Source organism: Oxyura jamaicensis, chromosome 3, assembly GCF_011077185.1.
Source record: "Oxyura jamaicensis isolate SHBP4307 breed ruddy duck chromosome 3, BPBGC_Ojam_1.0, whole genome shotgun sequence".
In the NCBI taxonomy this organism is placed as follows: Eukaryota; Metazoa; Chordata; class Aves; order Anseriformes; family Anatidae; genus Oxyura; species Oxyura jamaicensis.
In genome coordinates, this window is record NC_048895.1 from 67067537 (window position 1) to 67089317 (window position 21781).

At 42.4% G+C, this 21781-nt stretch overlaps 1 protein-coding gene across 2 annotated transcripts in view; it reads right to left on the reverse strand.

Annotated features, from left to right (window-relative positions):
• SLC35F1 (solute carrier family 35 member F1) overlaps positions 1–21781 on the reverse strand; it is a 257592-nt gene that overhangs the window by 158162 nt on the left and 77649 nt on the right. The window lies entirely within an intron of this gene.

Consider the following 21781-nt stretch of genomic DNA (forward strand, 5'->3'; position numbering starts at 1 on the left):
TCACAAACCAGTCAGGCAAGTAGATTGGAAATAACTTCTTTAAAAGCAAACTTTTGAAAATATTAGGTTGATATATATAGACTATGCATGTAATATTTCTAGAGGGAAAAAAACCTACATGTTCAGACAGTAAATTAAGCTTTTAAATAATATTAATGAACTTATATCAAAAGTATTATCAAGAATCAGCTAAAATTGGTGACCATACAATGAAGAATTAAGACCACTAAAATGTTGATTCTGCTAATAGAATCATTAAGGTTGGAAAAGACCTCCAAGACTACCTGGTCAAACCATCACCCTACCACCAACGTCACCCACAAAACCATGTCCCCAAGCACCAGGTCCAACCTTTCCTTGAACACCCCCAGGGATGGTGACACCACCACTTCCCTGGTCAACCCATTCCAATGCCTGACCACTCTTTCTGAGAAGAAATGTCTCCTAATTTTTTTAATTGTTGAAGAGTAGTGCTCTTTGTTCAATTCTTTGTTTTAGTTGTTTAAGAGTAGGCGTATGACATTTCCCTTTTTCCACTCACCAGGGACATTGCCCAACTACCAGGACGTTTCAACTGTGATGGAGAGAGGCTTGGCAGCCACATCAGCCAGTTCCCTGAGGACCCTGGATTCATGTCACCAGACCCAATAGACTTGTACCTGTTTAGATTCATCGGATGGTCTCAAACCTGCTCTTCACTTACAGTGGGTGGAACTTTGATCCCCTAGTCTCTATCTACGGCTTCAGGGAAATTAAAGACTTGGGAAGCATGCCTACCTAAAGACTTGGGAAGCATGCCTACCAGTGCAGATGGAGGCAAAGAAGTTGCTGAGTACCTCAGCCTTCTCCATGTCTGTCGTTGCCAGTTACTCAGCTACAGAAACTCACTCCTAAGATAAGAAATTAGCCACCTATAATCGCTCACACACTACTATTTTCACCCCTCAGTCTATTTTCACAAATGTTAAAGGCACATGGTGGCCCTTGGGGACTCCTCATGTCACCCCAGTGTAGCAGCCTGAAGGAAGCTGGGACCTTTCATGTGCTCTTCCTCACGGCTCTGTGCAGAAGGGATGCCACGTGTCGCACAAGGGCTGAGGGATGGGAAAGAAGCACTCACACAACACCTGAGAATCGGCAACAGAGTTCTTTATGGCCGGGACATCTTGTAGATATGCCTGTGGGATGTCTATAGTGTTTGGTGGCTCCAAACTAATGCTTGGGATGGAGCCTGAGCAACAAGTAGGGAGCTCGCCGGGCACTCCTGCAACACTGTTGGTGAGCTCAGATGACAGAGAGTGAAGACATGCCGGGGTAGTCACAGGTCTGATTTGCCCGAGGTGGATCCACTTCCATCGGTTCCTCCACATCTGCTGGTGGATCCACCTGCATGGGCTCCATGGTTTTTGGCATGAGGATAAGCCGCTCCTTGACCAGGACTGCCCAAACAGGATGCCTTCCGTCAGGAATGTTTTCAGGCCAGGGTGCCGAACCAGGGGCTTGTCCAGTTCCACCCCTAGGCCCCATGCCACTGTCCAGCTGATTTCCATTTGTGGGTCCGATGCTGCCATCTTGTTTATGGCCACAGCTGGTGTCAGTTGTGCCACAGACATGATCCCTATTCCCATGACACTTCTTCTTGTTAGCTGCCTTCATTCTCGGTGCTTCCTTGGACTGCATCAGTGTCCTCACACCAAGAAGGGCTGCCGCTCGCCTTACTGCTCCTGGACTTCTTCCTGCCACACAAGCTGGCTGTCAGAGCACCTAGAAGCTCAGCGAGTGGTGGGCCAGCTGCAGGGGTCCTGTTTTATAGGGCCCAGAGCAAGGGCAGGGCAGTGGTGGCCACTGTGACCTCAGCAAGCCTCTGTGATGGAGTGGCCCACGCGTGGCCAAAGGCGGCTGTGTTGGGAGCGGCCTGGAAGATGCCCTCATGTGGAAGGAGTAGGAGGGTTGGGGGGGCTGAGGGCCCCTTTTCTGGGGCTGGCTCCCCTGGGGCCATTTGGCTTGCCAGAGAGAAAGGCTGCCCCTCAGCCACAGGGACTGCCCTGCACCTCCCATCCTGTGCCCTGGGTCTATTTTGAACACTGGTTATTAGGTAATTTCATTCCATTCTTTATGGAAAAGAACAGAAACAAGGTGCATCTTCAGCCCTAATTCCCATCTGCGCTTTGTGCTCTGAGTGAAGAATTTCTTCCTCACATCACATCTAATCTCAATCTCCCCTCCACTTGTTCAAAGCCACTATTCCTTGTTCCACTGCTACACTACCTGACAGAGTCCCTCTCCATCTTTCTTTTAGGCCACTTTCATGGGTTAGGTTAGGTGGCAAAACTGCAGGACCTTGCAAACTGCAGCCTCATCTACCTTGTTGCACATGTTCCACATGACCTTTTCCAGCTCAGGCTCTACCCTCTGATCATAGAACACATAATCATAGAAACATTAAGGTTGGAAAAGACCTCCAAGATCACCTGGTCAAGCCATCCCCCTACCACCACCGTCACCCACTAAACCAAGCCCCTGTGCACCAGGTCCAACTTCTCCTTAAACACCCCCAGGGACAGTGACTCCACCACCTCCCTGGGCAACCTGTTCCAATGCCTGACTGCTCTTTCTGAGAAGAAATGTCTCCTAATTTCCAACCTGAACCTCCCCTGGTGCAACTTGAGGTCATTCCCTCTCGTCCTATCACTCGTTATCTGTGAGAAGAGGCCGACCCCCAGCTGACCACAACTTCCTTTCATTTGTGCATGTGGAGAATATTCAGGAAATTATTCCAGCATGTGCTTAAATCTCCCTGAAGTGAAGAGAACTCTGAATTGAAGTGCAAGCCCAGAGTTAACTGAATATTTTTGCAGCCTTTTTTAGGTACGGGAGTGGAACTGGGGCCATAATCTTTAACTATATGATCCTATATTCTTCCTGTGCTGTGACAATTCTTGCAGGACAATCAGCATCTCTCTCTGCCATGTGTACTCTTTGGCTGGCATAAAAATAAGCATAATTTATGAAAGTAATCTCACCCCACAGTAAATTTTACTTCCAGGTCATTTTACAAATTAATGAAAACTGGAGTGGTACTGAAAGATGGCTGCATGCATACCCTACTTTGACTTGCACCTCCAGAGTTATTGCAGCTTTACAGACAGGGCTCCAGGAGCCATCTATCAGCCCATCTGAACTGGGAACTGCTGCTGTCAAAGGATCTGCGGGTACCCCACTCCTGAAAGAAATGGCTTCTGGATCCATGCACTGCAACAGCTTGTGTGATAACAGCTTTCCTTTTGGGGAATTATGAATGTCTGCAGTCACTTTTCTGCCATCTACCCCTTTTCACACTAGTTTTCAATCACTGCCATCTCAGCAACAGCATGTATCACTGCTGGCCTTTGTTTTAGAAAGCTGATTTCCATTCTCCAACACCCCCACCTCCTAACTGACGTCTCAGAAACAATGATCCTACTCAGAAGCACAGTACTCCACAAGACCCGTACATATGTGTAGATACACATATATAGAAATCACTGACAAATATGAGAGAACCAAATATACTCACACAGATCAACGCTATAGTTATATGTGCCTTTTGTGCAGATAAATAATGAATTCATATTTGTGGAAGCAAGGCCACCGGCTGCTTAACAAAGCAACTCAGCGCACTGAGAAGTGAGGAACCAGCCGCAGCACTCCTTGAACGTGGCCTGCTGCTGTGGCCGGCTGACAAAGGCACGATGGCACTTGCAGGTCTGTGGGGTGACCACCACAAGTATGCCGAACTGTTATGCAGATCGGAGGCGGCAGCAGTGATCCCATGGTTTCCCAGTGCAAGAGGGCTTTCAGATAAGTGCAAGCGGGGATGCTTTCCCAGGCTGATATACTGACCACTGGTGGGTTCACACTAACAAATAGTATTCTTGGGGATCCGACTTAATCTTTGCTTCTCTCGCTGGAGCTATACAAAAAGCAAACAAAGAAAACAAAGGAAGATTTAAGTAGCATGTGCCCTGCCACCATTCATCTCACTCAGGGGCTGCTATCGAGCTTAACTAATAAGCATAATCAGCTCTGAACATTAACTTCTGAATCTTTTGGCAAAAGCTTTCAACTGCTCTTAAAATGAGGCAGAATACAGGTTAGGGGTGAAGGCTCCTTCTCCCTCGGCACCCCCCCACCCCCCCCCCCCACCTCCGGGCAGGTCTTGGACCAGTCCCAAGAACAGTGCTGGCATGGAGCTGCTCTTTTCTTACGCTGCAACCATGCATGAATACAGGCCAGATACAAAGAGCACATTGTATCAGCTTTGTTGGGGATGTTGTAGCCTCTCTTTCCCCTGACAAGTTATCCTCCTGAACCAGGCAGCCCACTGCAGCTGCACGGCAAGGCTGCAGTACAGAAGGAATATTTTACAAGTTCCAAAAATAATTCTTGTGAGAAGTGAAAAGTTATGTTTGAATCCTGACAGAGTAACAGACAGGCTGAAGCTGGATGAAGCACAAATAAATCAGAGAAGTAACGACAAAGGCAAACCTGCAGTACTGTGCTATTGAAAATCAGAGGGCCTAGGCAAGGTAGAATAACTCCAGTCTGTGGGAGAATTGCACATTTTTTCTCTCCTACACAGAGCAAAGGAAGGAGAGAGAGAGAAAAAAGGGAAAGGGAAAGAGCAAAGAAGTCATGATAATCAGCGATCTTTGAATTATACCTGAACCCACAGCACACTGGACAAGTGCTAACTTTTTGATGAAGTCCTCGAAGCATGCTGATAAACAGGCTTGAGGAAATGAAGAGCACTGCTGTTAAATGAAAATGAAAGGCAATCAGCACATCAGAGACGCAGACCCAAGACATTTAATATCAGCATCCCAAAACAAATGTACTCAAGATACAGAGATCGCTTTTGAAAAATTGGAAAGCTGTGCCTCGCACTTCAGTAGGTAATTGTACAGCAGCAGACCACTCTGTAAAGAGCTGCTGGGCTCGTACTGCTATCGCTATTTGGAAAAGTTGGTCATAGATTCTGTAACGTTGACAGTGACTTTCCTTGAATTGTACGTTCTGGAGTTCAGATTTCCATTATGTTTTTATTGCAGTGAAATTAAATTAAAACTGATCAAACGATAGCTGAGCATTACATCCTATTTTAAGAGTCTGTTCTTTCACTTTGAGCTAAAATGAAACATTGCCAAGGGCTGGCAGAAAAATAGCAAAGGAAGAACATGATTAAAAAGGAAAGCATTATTACAAAGACAAATGGCACATTTCGCATGTCAGCTATTAAACATACTTACAGACTGTATAAAAATAATATACTCAACTACTGAAAAGGTGTTTTCAGGCAGGGCTATAGGATTACAGGGAGGTACTGGCACCATTACAGGGTCAGAGCATTTTACCTCCTGGCAAGGGGAATCAGAGACAGACTTTGTATTGTGCATTGCTGCCAATCAATCAGGGGAGAGAGGGAAAGAGCCCCAAATGGCAGCTTTTGCTGAGGTGTTGGGGGCAACACGTCTTCACGCTTCACTCCTCCTGGTAACTCTCTCTAGCATGACCCATACACCGAGCCTCTGTCTGTGCTGCGCCACATGTGCCCCATTGTCCATCCCCACTACTGGGTGGGTGGGTGGGGGGAACAAAAGCCAAAACTGATCCACAGAGTTGTAAACCTCTCTCTTATGTTCAACAAAGTACAAAATAGAGATTGTTTGCTTTATTTCCCTGCATTTTGAAGGGCTCTGCATGCAGTTAACTGTTGCTGAGATTTTTGACATCTTCTCCTGTACGCACAGGGGGTGTGAAGGGACTCTGCAGGCTCACATCGAAATGACTAATGTCAAAGCTCATGGGCACAATACTCTTGACAAGCATATGTTTTGAGTCAGGCTGGGCTGGTTAATGCTCTGGTCTGCTTGAAACTCATTAGAAATTAGGCTGTTTAGCTTTTTTTTTTTTTTTTTTTTTTTTAATTTTTTTACTGCAAACTATTTCTTAATTGCATTAAAATAATGCCAGATTTTTCACTAGTGCTTTTAAAAAGTGCATTAACATCTCGAATGAAAACTCTGCTCCAGGTATTTTCTTTGGGTCTCAAACTCCAGTAGCATTAAAGCATGGTTTGACCTTGGTTTGTTCTGTTTGTTGGGGCATTTAAGCCTGAAAATCAAGGAGACATTTGGGTCAGGTAATGGGCCTGTATGAAAACTGTGAAAATAGGCTTTTGTGAGGCAATTTGGTTGAGTGAGACTGGAGAGCTTCTGCAAGCATGTGCAGGTGGCACCTTTGGTCCCTCCCTCAGGATAGGGGGACACCCAGGCCAGCAGTGATGCCTCCACCCAGTGGGGACAGATGACAAAGGGCAGAAATGGGAATCAATTCACTGCAATCCAGCACTTCTGTAACGCAGCCAGTGTCAAATCACTAGTTAAGAAAAAAGAAAACCTTTTTAGCTGACACTTGCTTTGTGTGCCATTAAGCAGGACTCTGCCTTTGACCGCACTTATGCAGTTGGCACGTATGTTAATTCACGGAACGGTACAGACGGGCACCCATGCTCCTGCAGCCTTTCCTTTGGTTTCAAAGGGAGCTGGGCCTGGCACAGCCACCCCAAGTCCTTCTTTATTCCCCTTGTAAATGGCTGTCACTGCGTGCCCAAATGGCACGTCCTTTGAAGTTGCGGAGGAAAGGCGGGGGACAGAGGGGTGTTTGCTTTCCTGAGTGAATTAAGCGGTTCTGAAAGAAGCCAAATTTGCAATTCTGAAAGCCAGACTTCTCCATAAGGCAAGCCAAGGCAAGTGCAGCGGGCAGGCGGTGGGGCTTCCCGCACCTTCTCCATGCTGCCCTCGAGAGAAACCCCCGTGCGGCGGGGGCGAAGGCTGGTCCTGCCAAGGGAGGTGGCAGCTCATTGCCTTGGTGGCTTTTGTCATTTGTACAGCTGTCCTGTAGCAACTGGGCTGCTGCCACGCACCCGCTCGCCACCAGACGTTTAACAGCTGCCTAATAACAACCAGTTTGCTCATTACACACAGAGGCTGGCTTGAACGAGGAATTCAGAGAAGTACAGATTAAATTACCAGCTCCCTGAACTAGACGGCCTTCACCTAATATTGTTAAAGCCTTATGTGAAATAATACAGGATGAATTGTGAACCTTCTTATTGGTTTCTGGGTAGACAGCTTTAAATGCTAATCGTAGCTAATTAAATTACTTAACTTCATTTGCCTCTGCCAATGGGCCATGTGATAGGGTGACTTTGGAAGACACCGCTCTTGGAGGATGTGGCTCTTGTATTTTACACGAGGGCAATGTTAATCACCAGAAAATGTAATTACCACATTATTGCTAAATCCATATGTATGAAATAAAATGAACTCCAGCAGTGGGAAGACATGAAATATTCGACTCCTTGAATAATGACAAGAAGTGCTATTTAGTCTCCTTGAAACACCCTTAACTTTTGTTTAGTATGTAAGGCCTACAACACAAGACTAATATGTTTATGACCAAGATAATATTTCATATATTTATTAAAAGTCTACCACTTATTGCCAAGTCCCAGAGACGTCTCCAGACAAACACTTGCTGTTGTTGTCTCAAAATTTCAAAAGCTCCAGGCCAGGAACAACCACCAACACTGAATTTCCTCTGCAGAGGAAGGATGCACATTCTGCTTCACCACAAAAGATATTTTTCACATCTCCACTTGACACCTCGAGAAGCTAAGGCAGAGACATGAAATTGTTTCTCTACAGTTATTGACAGAAGGGGTGTCAGGATCCAGACGGTAATTCATGAGATCTTGGGCCCTACTCTTCTTGCGCTTTTCTCCCACATCACATTTGTGTCTTTCTGCTAATCAATGCCATGTTCAGAACTTGAAAGATAACCTCTGTGTCAATGGCCAGATGCACAGCCGCTTTGATCTCTTCTTTGCTAGTCCTTTTAGCTACAGCAGTACAATCAAAGCACCAACACCATCCTGTATTTATACTGGCATTAAAATGCTTCTTGATGTTGATGAAGTCAGGAGTAGAAATCCTGCACAGATTGTTGGCCAAAACCTAGAATTTTGGAAACAGTGGTGACTGGCCACTGACATTTATCATTCAATTTCCTTCACTGCCAACAGCCTTCTAAACAAAACTCCTTCCATTACAGCCTTGCATATTGGCAGCACCAGTTGGAGCAGCACAACAGATTGCTCCCCCATAGGAGTTTCAGTCCCTCTGCCTTCGCCCTGCTCATCAGTGTGGTCATCCCTACAAGCACCTGCTCTAAACATTTTGTTTAACATCTTTATGTGCTCCCACCACTCCCTATTTACAAATGGGACACTTTTCACATAGCAATTATTCTTTCAGCACACCTCTGGAGCTTCTCCTGCTTGCCGAGTCTGGCTTCAGCTGGCTGTGCAGTTACTTGCTCCTTCCCCACGTTTGCTGCAGTAGCTCTTGTATGCCCGTTACACCCCCACTTCAGTTAAACAGCTGGCTGTGGTGTAAAATGCCTGGGCCTCAAGCTCTGCAAACAATGAGATTAGCACTTGTGCCTTGTTGTGCTAGCAGTGTGCAGCAGAATTTGTGACGGGGTGACCCTATCAGTTTAAGAAAGTAACTTAGAAACCTCACAGTCCTCTGTTCCCACACCTCTCCCAGCCCAGGCCAGTGTCTAATTACAATCAGACCTTACAGAGAAGCCAAGAAAAAGTGCACGCTTCCAGATTAGCGCAACATACAAAAGGAGAATTAACTGCTTCAAGAAGGACAGAACTGATGCCGAAAGCTGAGCTCAGTGAATCACACAACAGCAACAGCTGACAATAGCGCGGTGCTGGGCTCTCGCACCAGTTGCTGCACAGTCACCTGCAAGTGATGGGCTGGCAGGGATGCTTCTCTGCAAAGTGCGCACACAACCCTCAGAAAGGGAGCACATACATCTCCAGCTTTCCCTTTGGGCTGTTTTAGGAGCACATGCAATTCTCACAGTCCGTTTCCAGCGGAAAGAAGCAGGTGCAGCACTGGGCTGGTATTACTTTGTGACATCTTACTAGCTAAGAAGATTGTGAAAAAAACTCTTTTTGACAATATGTCACCGCTAGGCACTTTTAATCAAGAGCAAACTGACTACAATGTTCAGCCTGGATTAAAAAGTGCTCTTTTTCCTTAAATAGGCAATCAATCAAAGTGACACAATTACCTGGCCTGAATTAAAACACGCAGTGATTTGTAGTTCAAATGCAGACAACTCCGGAAATACAATTATCCATTCAATACTCAGAACCAAAGCAAAATGCTTCTGAACGCTTAATAAATCTTCAGATGGAAAATTTAACATTCAGCAACATGTTATATTGGTTTTGCTCCCAGTTTTATAAGTACCAATTTGTCTCTTCAAAAAGAAAGAAAAGACTGACAGCATTTCTTAATTGAGTCAGCAGCTTTGCCAAAATGCTCCATACTACTTGTTACCACAGGGGGAAAAAAAAAGACTGGTTCAAACAGAAACAGTTGTGCCAGACAGACTTTGAACATACAGTCTTCTCTGAAAAGGCTAAGGATAAATCCCAAGGTCTTCACACATGGCTGAGGACTGAATAAAAACTTCAATGTCTGGTGTTATTTCATTCACGTACAGTGACAGCGTCCCAAGTAGAGTAAGACTTGTTTTGCAGTGACATTGCTCTATAGACTGGCAGGAGAAGTTTTGAGTTCCACACATGAAGGTAATAGTAACATATATACTAATTGCTTAAAATGTGGTATAGAGTATTTCTCCATTATTTCCTGCTTCTATGAATTATAATAGAAACAATACTCATTGTTTCAAATAGTTGTAATTAGGGTAAAAAGAGACTTTCTTTCACATTCTTTCTTTTCACTTTCTTTATCAACTAGAAATGAAGAGCACGATCACACTGACTAGTAATAAGCATTAATAAAGAGATTGACTACACTTAAATCACCAAGCTCAATATAAATGTCAACTTCAGTTACACACCGTGCACCATACATCACCGTCACAGGAAGACAAGGAGTTTACAAGCTGCAGATTAGAGAATAATGAACCAAATATTATCATGATCAGATGCAGTCCTGAGCCAGAAAACAGTGTTTTTTAATCAGAAATAGGGTTTTAACTGAAAACATTTGAGTAGGTTTATTTTGAAATTTGTAAAATGTTACACTGCTGTAGCAGCAATAAAACAATGTCATGTCTATTCTTGTAAAGCAAGGTTGTGCTTCTGAAGGAAGGAGAAGAGATATCAAATTGTACTTGTAACATTTTAAGATGTTCTTTGGAGTGAAATCTTACCAGGAGGGTCTCTGTTCATCAGGGAGTACTCCTTCATCATCATGTTATGCCTCTAACGAACGAACACAAATTCACAGGTGATGGGAGCCAGGCAAACCAAAAGGGAAAATAGAGCACAACACACCTGTATCTCACATTTGTACCACACTATTTCTGAGAAAAACACAAAATTTAATTTCAGCACCTGCCAGCTCCAGTAAGTGAGAAAGGAGGAAAAGAACCTTGGCTGCAGATGAAAGTGAATCAACCATACTCACCCATCCTGCACAGCTCGGTGGTATTTGCTTTATCTTGAAAGGATCAGATAGGACGCAGCAGCAACGCTGTGACATTATTTGCATCAGTGGCAGCTTAAGTTACTGGGAGAACTGGGCGCAGTACTAGGATGTAATTCAAACCAGAAAGTTATATGGAGATTTACCAAATGCAGACCACTTGACAAATACCTAAGTTGGTAGCAAGGATGAGAGGAATGGGAATCCCGAACTATTCAGAGATCTACTTCTGAGGGTGTACAAAAATTCTTAGTTTCAAACAATAGCAGTATGATCACCATGTCTGCCTTTAGATGGATAATAGGTCCTCCAGTATACACCACAAAGTGGCAAACTTGCATTTGACAATCTTCCAACCCATTTCACAAACCAAAATATGACTTTGGATTTCAGTTTAGCTTTGTAATACGTAATATGGCAGAGTAGTAGAAAGGGTACAATGTTTCCATTAAAACTTAACTTCCTTCACATAGAGGACCCGTGTAAGACCTCACAGCATACACAAACCTCATGTGGATTAAATGGCAGCTTTAGAGCTGTGGCAAAGTCTTCGGAGCCTAAATATTTTTGTTATGTTGAAGTAACATTCAGCAAGTAAAAGATAAACTAGTAACCTCTGTGAAATTTTATTCTATTTAGTAAGATATTTTGTAATCCAGTGCTCTGGCAAAAATATACACAAAGTAATAAACTTTTCCTTTCCAAATCTAATCCAAAATTACAGCTATATAATCATAGTCTTAATTCACAGCTTCTCTGGGATTAAAAAAAAAAAATGGTTGGCAGGTATAAGTGCAGAAATAGTAGACAACCAGGTTACTCAGGTGCTAAATAAAAAAACAAATAGGAGATTAGAATGGAGAAGCCAGAATCAAAATAAGAGTTGTCTTGTCCTCAACCTCATGCACCTCAAAGAAAATTCAGCAGAAAGCACAACACCCCACAGCCACAGCCTGTCGGTGCAACGGCAGTAGCAGCCACCACCCCTTGCACCCTCTGGCTGTGCATGGCCTTTCGGGCAACTCCACAGCTTGGCTTCTGCAGCAAGCAATGAGCGGCCTCCCCAGCTGCTTTGTTCTGCTCAGAGGGGGGCACCTCCCGTGGCTACTTGGATTATTTCAGGAAGTTTTTTCCAACCTGCTGCTGATGAAAGTTAACAGCCATGCTGTCAACTTGAAGAACTGATCAGAAAATCTGCCTAAAAACTAGTGGTTTCTGAAGAGTTGTGAGACTGAAGGAATATGGACTGCAATTTTGATGATAATGAAAAGTTTAATGAGAACAAAGTCCCTTAAAAGATGACATGACCAATGCTTGCCACCAGCTGCCCCCAGCTTTGCCAGTACCACATCCTTCTGGTAACCAACACTGCCCATCCACCTCACAGCCTACAGCAAAATTAAGCTCCAATCTCCTCCTTCCCAGGCAGAAGAGACAGCTACCCAAGCTGCTGGCACCAAGTTTCCATGGCATTCAAATCTGCCCCATCAGCAGGATCTGCAATGGACAGATCTGTTCAGACAGCATGCCTCTTAATAAAATGGGAGGCACGATTGAGCAGGGTGGTTATTATGGCTTTAATGAACATCATTGAAATGGTCAAAATTCATTCAGAACCAGAACGCATTTTTCTTCTCTTAGTCTTGAATTGTGTTTTCATTATAAGTCACTTAATTCTACCGCACCTTTATATACTCCTTTGTAAAAGTGAGCAAAACATGTTTTGCCTTATGAACATAAGACTTGCAAATAGCCTGGAAGCTGTCAGTGGAGTACTACAGAAATGGAGAGATTCAGTAACAATGAAAAAAAAAAAAAGTGAAAAAATCTAATGCATATTAACTGCCACTGATAGATCCGTTTATGGCTTTGGAAAGCTTTAGAACAGCCCTGATAAGAAGTATGAATACTCATTCTTAAAAACAACATCTAACTTCCTGTTCATGAGCTGATGCCAACAGTCATTTCGTCAAATAGACTGACAGGACCTTTTCTGATGTGCTGCTTTAATACACTTTAAAGCTATGCATTCATTCATTTGGAGGAAAACTGGCAGAAATACTTTTCCAGCCTTGCAAATTGTTCATTTCAATATAAGATTTCTGTTTGTTTGTTTGTTTCTTTAGATATAATGCACATCAGTCGGGAAGGCTGTTTGGACTGAACATGGTATGTCAACAGAAAAACCTGCATCCCTGTTGTTTAGGGGAGTGGTCACTGAAGTTGAGCTAGACTGTTTTGTAAATGACATTTTAATTTAAAAGTTTAACTAAGCTTTCAAATAGCCAAATTCAGTTACATATTTAGAATGAAGGAAAGCAGGCCACACTGATGGAACAGAGGACTTAATCCTGAAGACACTACATCTGAAACTAATGTAAGGAAAACACAACTGAACACGAGTCTGCCTTGCTCCACTGGGTACGCAGAGCTAAGGAGGGAAGTGAAAACATGATTTTGTTTCTCTGAGAAGCACTGCTGTAACCAGTGCCGCACTGCTCTGTGCCCTTCTGATATGCATCTTGTCTAAAGATACAGAAAAGATGTGAGGGGTTACTTAGGAAAGCTAGTAAAAAGGCTCCAGGTCTTAGAAAATAGCTAGTAGTATAATTGATTTAGTTTAAAAACCTGATTATGGTCCATAAATACATTTACAAAAGAGAATCTTACTTGGCAGAGTATTCTTTAATTAAGTTGAGGAAGCGTGGATAAAAGCTGGATGAACCAATGTCACTGGAAAGAAGTTGCAAAACCTAGCTACTGGGGCAAATAGCTGAGGAAACTGGCAGATTTTCCATCTTGTGTTGTATTCAAGCCAAAGCTGGACATCCTTCTGGAAGGTATGCCTGACTCATATCAGATTTTGGGTATCAGTAAAGAGAAAAGTGGGCAAAGGGTAATAGAGTGTCCTTGCATGACCTCACATCTTCCAGCCTGAGCCAAACATCACATGAAGACATCACAGGAATGCCTCCCTGAATGCAACAACCTCTGATGGGAACAGAGGAATGGCCTCTTTTGGTTTCACATTTCTCATCAGGAAAAGCCTTGAGCAGCTCAGATCCAGTTAAATGAATTATGATGAAAAGAAACCAAACAGCAGACAGCAGCTCTGTAACTTTTCAACGGTTTCTAAAATGAAAACTTCATTTTTCAGTACATCTTCTTTCAGGATCATGATAGAAAGAAACACAGTTCATGACACAAATTGCTTATAACAACCACATCAAGAGCATTTAAATCACACTCTTGGACAAATTCACAGATTCAAAGTTTACCTAAAATGCATGTACCTCAAACACATGTACTTCAAATGCGTTCTGTATCTTTTTGTCCATGCATGGGTATTTACCATCAAAGCTTGTCAAAGTATGGAACACATTTCCATGCAAATTTTTAAAAATACTAAAGAAAACTTCGCTCAAACATCTGCACTATTTTATTCAAAATTGTTCAGAATATTTGTTTAAATAGCCTTCCTCTTACAGTTTTCAGATTTTTTTTACGCTACAACTGCCATTATTGTAGTAATAACTGTGGATAAGCAAGAATTTAAAAGCCTCAGCCAGCTTTAGGGTAAGGTAGTTGCTGTTCTGCATCAAAGGCATTACAGTTTTATCACTGCTGGTTTAATTGCCTTCACTGCTTTCTGTTCTGTTCTCTGCCATAACAGCTGTATGCCTCATTGACCTTCCCTTATTTTCATAAACTGTACCAACCATTTCCCTTTATTTGCTATTCTATTGCTACATTAAAACAATTCAAGAAGATTAACTAGTGAGGAACAGGTTACCTTTACAGAAGTCGTGCTATTTTGACCTCATTTTATCTAGATTTTCCAGCTGCTTGATAGACATATTTCCTTTCTTTTTTTCCACTTAATCAGTTTGCCAGGTGCTGAAATACAGCCTCCTGGTTTGTAACGCCCTCTATCACCTTCAACACCTCTAAAGAACACCAACTCCAGCTTGTTCTTTGCCAGTGCTCCAATGCATTGTGTTGTACTAATCAGAAATGTTGTAATTTTACTTGTCAGCAGGAATACTCCGAAGATAAAAGCATCAGAGGCAAGGCTGCTGCTGCCCAAAATGCCCACGGCAAATGGTACATGAGACAGCCACCGGCTATCGCTAAGATGCATGGAAGAACATGACATGGAGAAACCAAACCCAGACCTGACCGTGCAGCCAACCCCTCACCAGCCTGTTGGCATCAACCAGGGCATTGCTTGCTGCTGCTGCTCCATGTGGTCCAGAGGTAAAGCAGTTCTCGCTGCCGTGTTTGACTGGGCACCTTTCTTGATAACTGAGCTGGCTGCGAGAGCCACACGCATCCTAAAAAGGCAGGAGTCTCTGGACAGAGGTGTTGCCACCTGGATGATGAGAACATTTGGGTCTTGCAAAAATGTGGGCAGAAAACTCCTACACTGCTCGTTGTTTTTAGAACCTACTAAAAATAAGTCCTGCGTGCTGCTGAGCCATAGATGTATGGAGAGAGCAGCAAGCACGTCTGCTGCTGTGAGCATGCCAGACACCACACCACAGCCTCTGCTCACTTCTCTGCACAAGGCAACGTGATGAACATGTCTAAGAGAGCAAGGTTGGTAACAGCTTGTAAAGAAAGCTATAAAAGCAGCTGTAAAAAATAAAATTAAAAAAAAAAATCTTCCTATTCTTTTCAAAAGTTTAGAAAATTTAAAAGCCTGATCAACCTCTTGCCCCAGCATTAGCTCCCACAGGCAGAGACCGCCAGAAGGGAACACTTCGGCACACCTACTCACAGCTACAGCCTAGAAGTTCAAACCAACTGCAAATAAGGTCTTAAATTTCAAGCTGCTAGTTAATGTCAAGTTAGAACTGCCGTGAACTGTGATAGGTAAAAATATAAATAAATAAAATAGTAAGTGTAATGCTTTCAATGGAGCAGTACTAAATTACACGAGCCTGCATATAGCTACTACAAGGTATGTATTACCTGCCAGGTCTGTCACACAGTATTTCTGCAGCCATCTGAGATGGATATACTAGACAACCATGCAGTGATGTTTAGAAGGGCATGACAAAAATACTGCTGAAAATTATAACTTATATTGAACAGCTCTTTCTAAAGTCATCAACTTAATCCTTTTTTTATTCCAGAAAGTCCAAATAGTGTAAAGCAATAAAAAAACATCATTCTTTCACTGCACGTTCACCGATGGAAGCCACACAGGCTAAACAAAAGAGAATGAACCAATTAATATGTTTAACCTCTCATTTGTTTTATATTCATAGCTTTTATAGATGGTCAAATTTATTCTTCCTTCACTTGTTCTTTTATAACACCCTAGAGAATGATGCTGACCTTGTGTGTGATATGTCATATCAGGGTTGTTAACAGTCTTCTTCATTAAATGCGTGTAATGCCTGACTGATTTTGGCAACACGGTGTCTGCATCTAGATATGCAACAGCTCTGTAAAGTCAAATGATGAATAAATGCAACACTACGTGGTCAGATGTCTAATATGTAAATACATTTGTTAACTGGACTCTCCAATTTGCTGATAGTATGCAGGCAATAATGATACAATCAGGAAAAAAATCATGCATACTGATTTATTAGGTAGCATACTGTAAAATAACTCGCTTTTTGATAGCATTTCACATGAATGCACTCAACTCCTTCAAAACCAACTAACACACAAACAAACAAACAAACAAAAAAACCTGAATCTTTGTGTGCCTGAGAGCACATATTCAGCCACAGCTTTACTTAATCTGAGCAATGAAGTAATGTACATTTATATCATCAGAAAAAGGAGCCAAGCATCTTCCTCACGAACCTCTTAGGGCAACTGAGAAGTCTCATTTTGAAATACGATTTCTCTCTTGTAGGCACTATTTTCACCCGCCACTTTGGCCCATTTGTAAGCTGCAAACATCAACTGGTGCAAGAGCAGTTAGATGTACCTGGTAAGAATCAGGTGACACAATGCTCAGCTGTGCTGATGTGAGTCTGCAATTTACATTTTTCAAGTGTAAAGTGTCTGTACCAATAACAGGCTTACTGATTATGCCCATAAGCCCATTTAAGTGACTGCCTACCTTGGGAAATCCTCCTTCCCGTAGCTGTAAGAGACGTAAAACCTCACTGCAAATCCATAGCAAAGCAAGGTACAGAGCAGAGCAAGGAGATCAGCCACTGATATTAATTTCCCAGAACAGCTACTGGTGAGAAGACTGAAAAGGTCACTGGGGCATTATGCACTCTCACTGTGGCTCATCTAATTGATCTACTGGAAGTAGAGTATAAACGAGTTCATGATGCACATATTTTCTAACAAAGCACTTGGAAAAGTGATTTAATCTTATGTCTTTGCAGTTAAAGCATCTGTACTGCAGACTGGTAAAAATTTACATCAAGTGTGGAAGTAAAGTGAACCCTGTCATTTACGTTCCCATCTGAGCACCAGAAATGATGCAAGCACATCATTATTTCTCTAAGTTTGAGGAATGCGTGTCAGGGGATGCTGGGGGGAGAAATTATGGGATCTTTGGGATGGAAGTGCACACCAAGCACCAGAATTCTTACGCTACTGGAAGGGGAGAAACAAATTGCTTGTGGATTCACTTTATTTGATTGATCGGCACCTCAAACATAAATAAGAGTCAAAACTTCAATCCTATACCTTGATTTTTTCCTCTGTGGTTTACATTCACATCTCGGAAGACAGCACTTTGGAAACTTTCCTTGCCACTGCTTATGTGAAAATGACTGTGAAGGCACCAGTTCAAGAGACAGGCAAAGCAATGTATTCTCATAACTGAGTTTTACTGCAAGTGTTCTGTGAGGAGAACCTAAGGTGCCTTTTTTTTTTTTTTTTTTTTTTTTCTGTAGAGCTGAAGCTAATTTCTCACTGTTGTAAAGACACAATGTTCTCAGGTGATGCGGGCTATGCTGCAAAGATGACAGAAGTCTCACAATACCACAGGCTGTTTAAAACATTAGGTTTTAAAGCACCGGTGTACTCCAGGCACTCTTATTGTGTGCTGGGAAAGTACAAGTATTCGTCAAAACACAGCAGGAATCAGTTCTAAAGCAGGGTACCTGACATTTAATCCTGCCAATAAAATGCTGCTGGCAAACAGTTTTTAGGGCAGCCGGGTTATCCGATAAAGAGCCCCTTTTGTCCTCTGCTGTCTGTAATTACTACATACCTGTCAGGAACAAGCAGCGTGCATCCCGTCCTGCACATGCAGAAGTGCAAATAGTAAAGGGTTTCATAAAGAAAACCCAGCTTAAAAGCAATCACCTAGATTCGGAAGCTACAGGGAAAATAATTTATTGCTACAGATCAAAAAACGTCACACCTACTTAAGTGCAACCCTTCATGGCCCGTAATTCAAATCTTTGGCAAATTATTTGCTTAACAGCACCTTCTAGCAGAAACAGAAAAGGGAGAGAAGGAAGAAAGCCACACAGAAACACACTCTGACTCTTTTGCAGATGCAGTGCATTAGGAGGCTTCAGGTTGTGCCTGTAAGCGGGGGGCTTTCAGTGCCCTTTTCACCTTCACTCTATAGGTGCTCCCAGATATCTGCAGAGGGTAAGGCTGGCTGCAGATCTGGACTTGCTAGAGCTAGGACAGAGAGCAACAGCCACCAGGGACTCTAAAATGAAAGCACTGAATGTAGAAAAGAGAGGGAAAAAGACACCACTTAAGAACTGGTCAATCTTTTGTGGCCTCACTCTCCATTTCTACTGAACGCAACACGGACTACGTCAGTATGCTGCAGCCTAGAGAAACTAGAAAAGCATAGAATAGACATCTCTGCGAAACTCTGCAACCTTGCCATCTTTGTGCCACTGAATGCAGGAGCTTTCAAGGACATAACGAAGAAAAAGCACTCAACTTATCTAGGATCATTGCTCTTTGCAAGAGTCACCCAGAAATCTTTTGACCTCTAACAGGACCATGAACCACTTTGTAGCCCCATAAAGGCATGCGAAGTCTGGGACAACAGGGTGACACTGTGGTGACCTGGCTAATATCACAGGACACTAACTCCAGTATGAAATAACGATCTTCAGGATGTTTAGAACATTCAGAAATTTTAAAAACATTTGAGAACTCTTTTTTGTACCTTCAAAAATATCAGAATCAATTGTAAAGCTTTCAGTTAGCCTACCTGGTCAATTAGCAATGGCTCATCCTTGAGATTTTAACATGAGAGATCCTGGTTCTCAGGAAAAACTAGGCAAAACCACCAGAAAGCATTCTGTCTTCCATAGCAGACAGAAATTTATGGCACAGAAAACCAGAAAACATACTTTAGGAGCACTAAAAAAAAAAAAATGTCAGTAGTGAAAGATAGATATCCCCCAAAAAATCTAGTTCATCAGCAAAATAACTAGAGTCTGCTGTCTCTCTTACGCATCATTTCAACAGAATATCACCAAAACTCAGAAACTCAGCCTGTGCCCAGGGCAGGTACTCCCACCCATGAGGCTCCCTTACCCAATCTTCCATGCTCTTTCCTATCAGACCCAAGCAAGTTTTTACTCTTTGTCCACCAGGTGTGACTGGTTTGAGTCTTGCAAGATGTGGAGAAGCAGCTGTGGTAGAAGAGCTCTGCAAACAGTCAGTATTTCTCACAGTCCTAAGAAAATTAGTTAACTAATAAACTTTCCTTAACATTGCTTAAGAACTCTGAAATTCCCTTTAAAAATCACCTGAACTCTCATTTAGTCTAAGGAGGTGTAAAGACTGAGATCCTGGGATCTAGTTCAGTCTCAAAGTCTGCAGATGACACAGGAGTCTGATTGTGGACACCAACAGAGATATGAATGTATCATCCAAGATTGTCATGGAAACATAAAAGCCAGCTTCACCAATTTTAAATATAAGGACGGCTGGGGGTGGGAGAGGGGAGAACATGACAGAAGAAGGAGGGCCTGCAAACAAACAAATATTTTAAACCCTATAGAGAACATATCTTCAAGTATCCTCAAACCACACGAAAGCTCTTGCTTTAACATCCACGTATTACTTTCATGAAGATGTGTTGTGACTTTGAGTTACCTTCCTGGGTAGCAATTTAAACAGATCCCTGGGTAGGCTTTCCGTCAAAGTACCACACTGAAATATTTCTTCTCAGGTTGACAACATGGGTGGCAAGAACAGGAGCAGGGATCTGTATGTATCTGTAATTTGATTGCTGAGCAGCCATCCGTCACATACCTGTTTGGCAGAAAGCCCCTCACAAACGAGCTGCATTAATCCGCTCCCGAGACACCTCGCGCTGAGCAGCTCAGCACGGGCTCTGACACTGCTCCAGTTATCTTTGCTGGCTTCTATCACACTTGGCATTTTGTGGATGCTTCTCTGGAATTAATCAGTCAAAAAAACCATGATAAATAGATACGGAGCCTCAATACAGTAATCGGGACAAAAGAATTTGAGGTTAAGTTTTACAGGGGGCCTTCAAGAAGGTGTAGCTTCTGACAAAATATTTGAGGTGTCTGGACAGTGGGAATCTGGAGTTAATGTGGCCACGCAGTACCCACCATGAGCAGAGTATGTGCATTTACTCAAGGAAAAAACAGTGCTGCCTTAGAATACAACATATGAAAAAATGCTTGGTAGTTTATGGGCCCAGGGAATGAGAATACAGAGAGAGAAATAAAAGAGAGAGAGTGCTAAGTGTATGCGTGCTGCCTGGAGGAGGCCAAAGATAGAACTGACCTGCTGCTTAGAGAGCGGATGGCAAATGTCAGGGTAAGGACAACTCACGTCATTTGCTTTTAGTACCGTGATGCTCTTAACCTTAAAAGTAATTCTGCATCAGATTCACTGATGGAAAGAATACATTGCAAAAATGTTATTATGCCCTTTGCATGCTTACGTATTTCTAGCTCTGTCTACAGGGAAAACTGTTATGAAGATGATAGAGTTACAGAAAAAATAAAAATAAAAACGTTGGAAGGAACAACATTATGAGTTGGATACCAACCCTACACAAAATTAGCAGTGAATGCTTACTGATCCCAAGAGCTTCACCATGGAAATCTGACATTTTCTTGATACAGGAAAGATTTTCACCAGCCTTTGTTTTAACTTTTTTAAAGATAATAACAGATGTACACACACGATATAAAAACAATTATTTGAGAAAGTCTTAGGAGGATCAGAATGTTAATTTCTGCCCAATTTTTAAATTATTGCACTATTTCCCCGTTTCATAGACAAAAAGAATAATTCATATGCAAATAGTCAAGAGCACACTTCTAGTTGTCACTGGATTTCCCCCATCATGATCCATCTGTTTTAGCACATAATCTCCATTTCCTTCATGGCTTTTCTGCACATTCCAGCAGCTTCGATGATTTTGTCTGGCACCTGACAAACTGCAATTATACATATTTTTATGTAAAGCTCTTTCTCAATGTTTAGCGATTTAAAGTTTAAGGAATGCAAGTGTCTTATAACTTTGCAGGTAACAGTCCCCTGATCTCTATCTAACCAGACAGAAGTATGATTTGAAAACCGTTTCTTCTGATGTACTACAAGAATGGAAGTCTTCTGTTCCAGTATGTTTATCACTAATCTTTGTCTCTTTCAATTTTATCAGAACGGTTGGAATAAAATGAAATTCGGACATTTACTTCTACTTTCAGTAGACACGACATTTACAAAGTAATTGCCATTATGTGCTCATACTTACATGCTGGTAATTTCAAGGAAAAATCTGTTTTAGATTTAAAATTTCTATGGTTGCTTTCTAGTCAAAGTTGTTTTCTTCATTTGAAAATCTGAAGGGAGAAACTGTACAGGTATTTCTTTCAATCATTTAATACTTTCTAGGCACACTATAACCATATTTTCAAACTGTAAGTCATCTGACTTTGGAAGCTCATCATTCTGACACTTTCTGCTCTAAAGCCAAGCCTGTAGTCTTGCTACAGGCTTGCATAACTAAATGAGAAATAGGAAGCGTCCATACATATTCCATATTCCCTTCTCATTGCACCCCGACTCTTGTGTGTCCTCTTTATCCCATTGCCAGCCCCAGTCTACAACACAAGTTGTAGAACCATCTACTGAACCCTCAATGGAAAAATACAAATGACTATGCCAAAGACCAGCTACTCCACAGATTCACACTATACTTCAGATAGTCAAGCCACCTGAAATGATCTGTGACATAAACCATGATA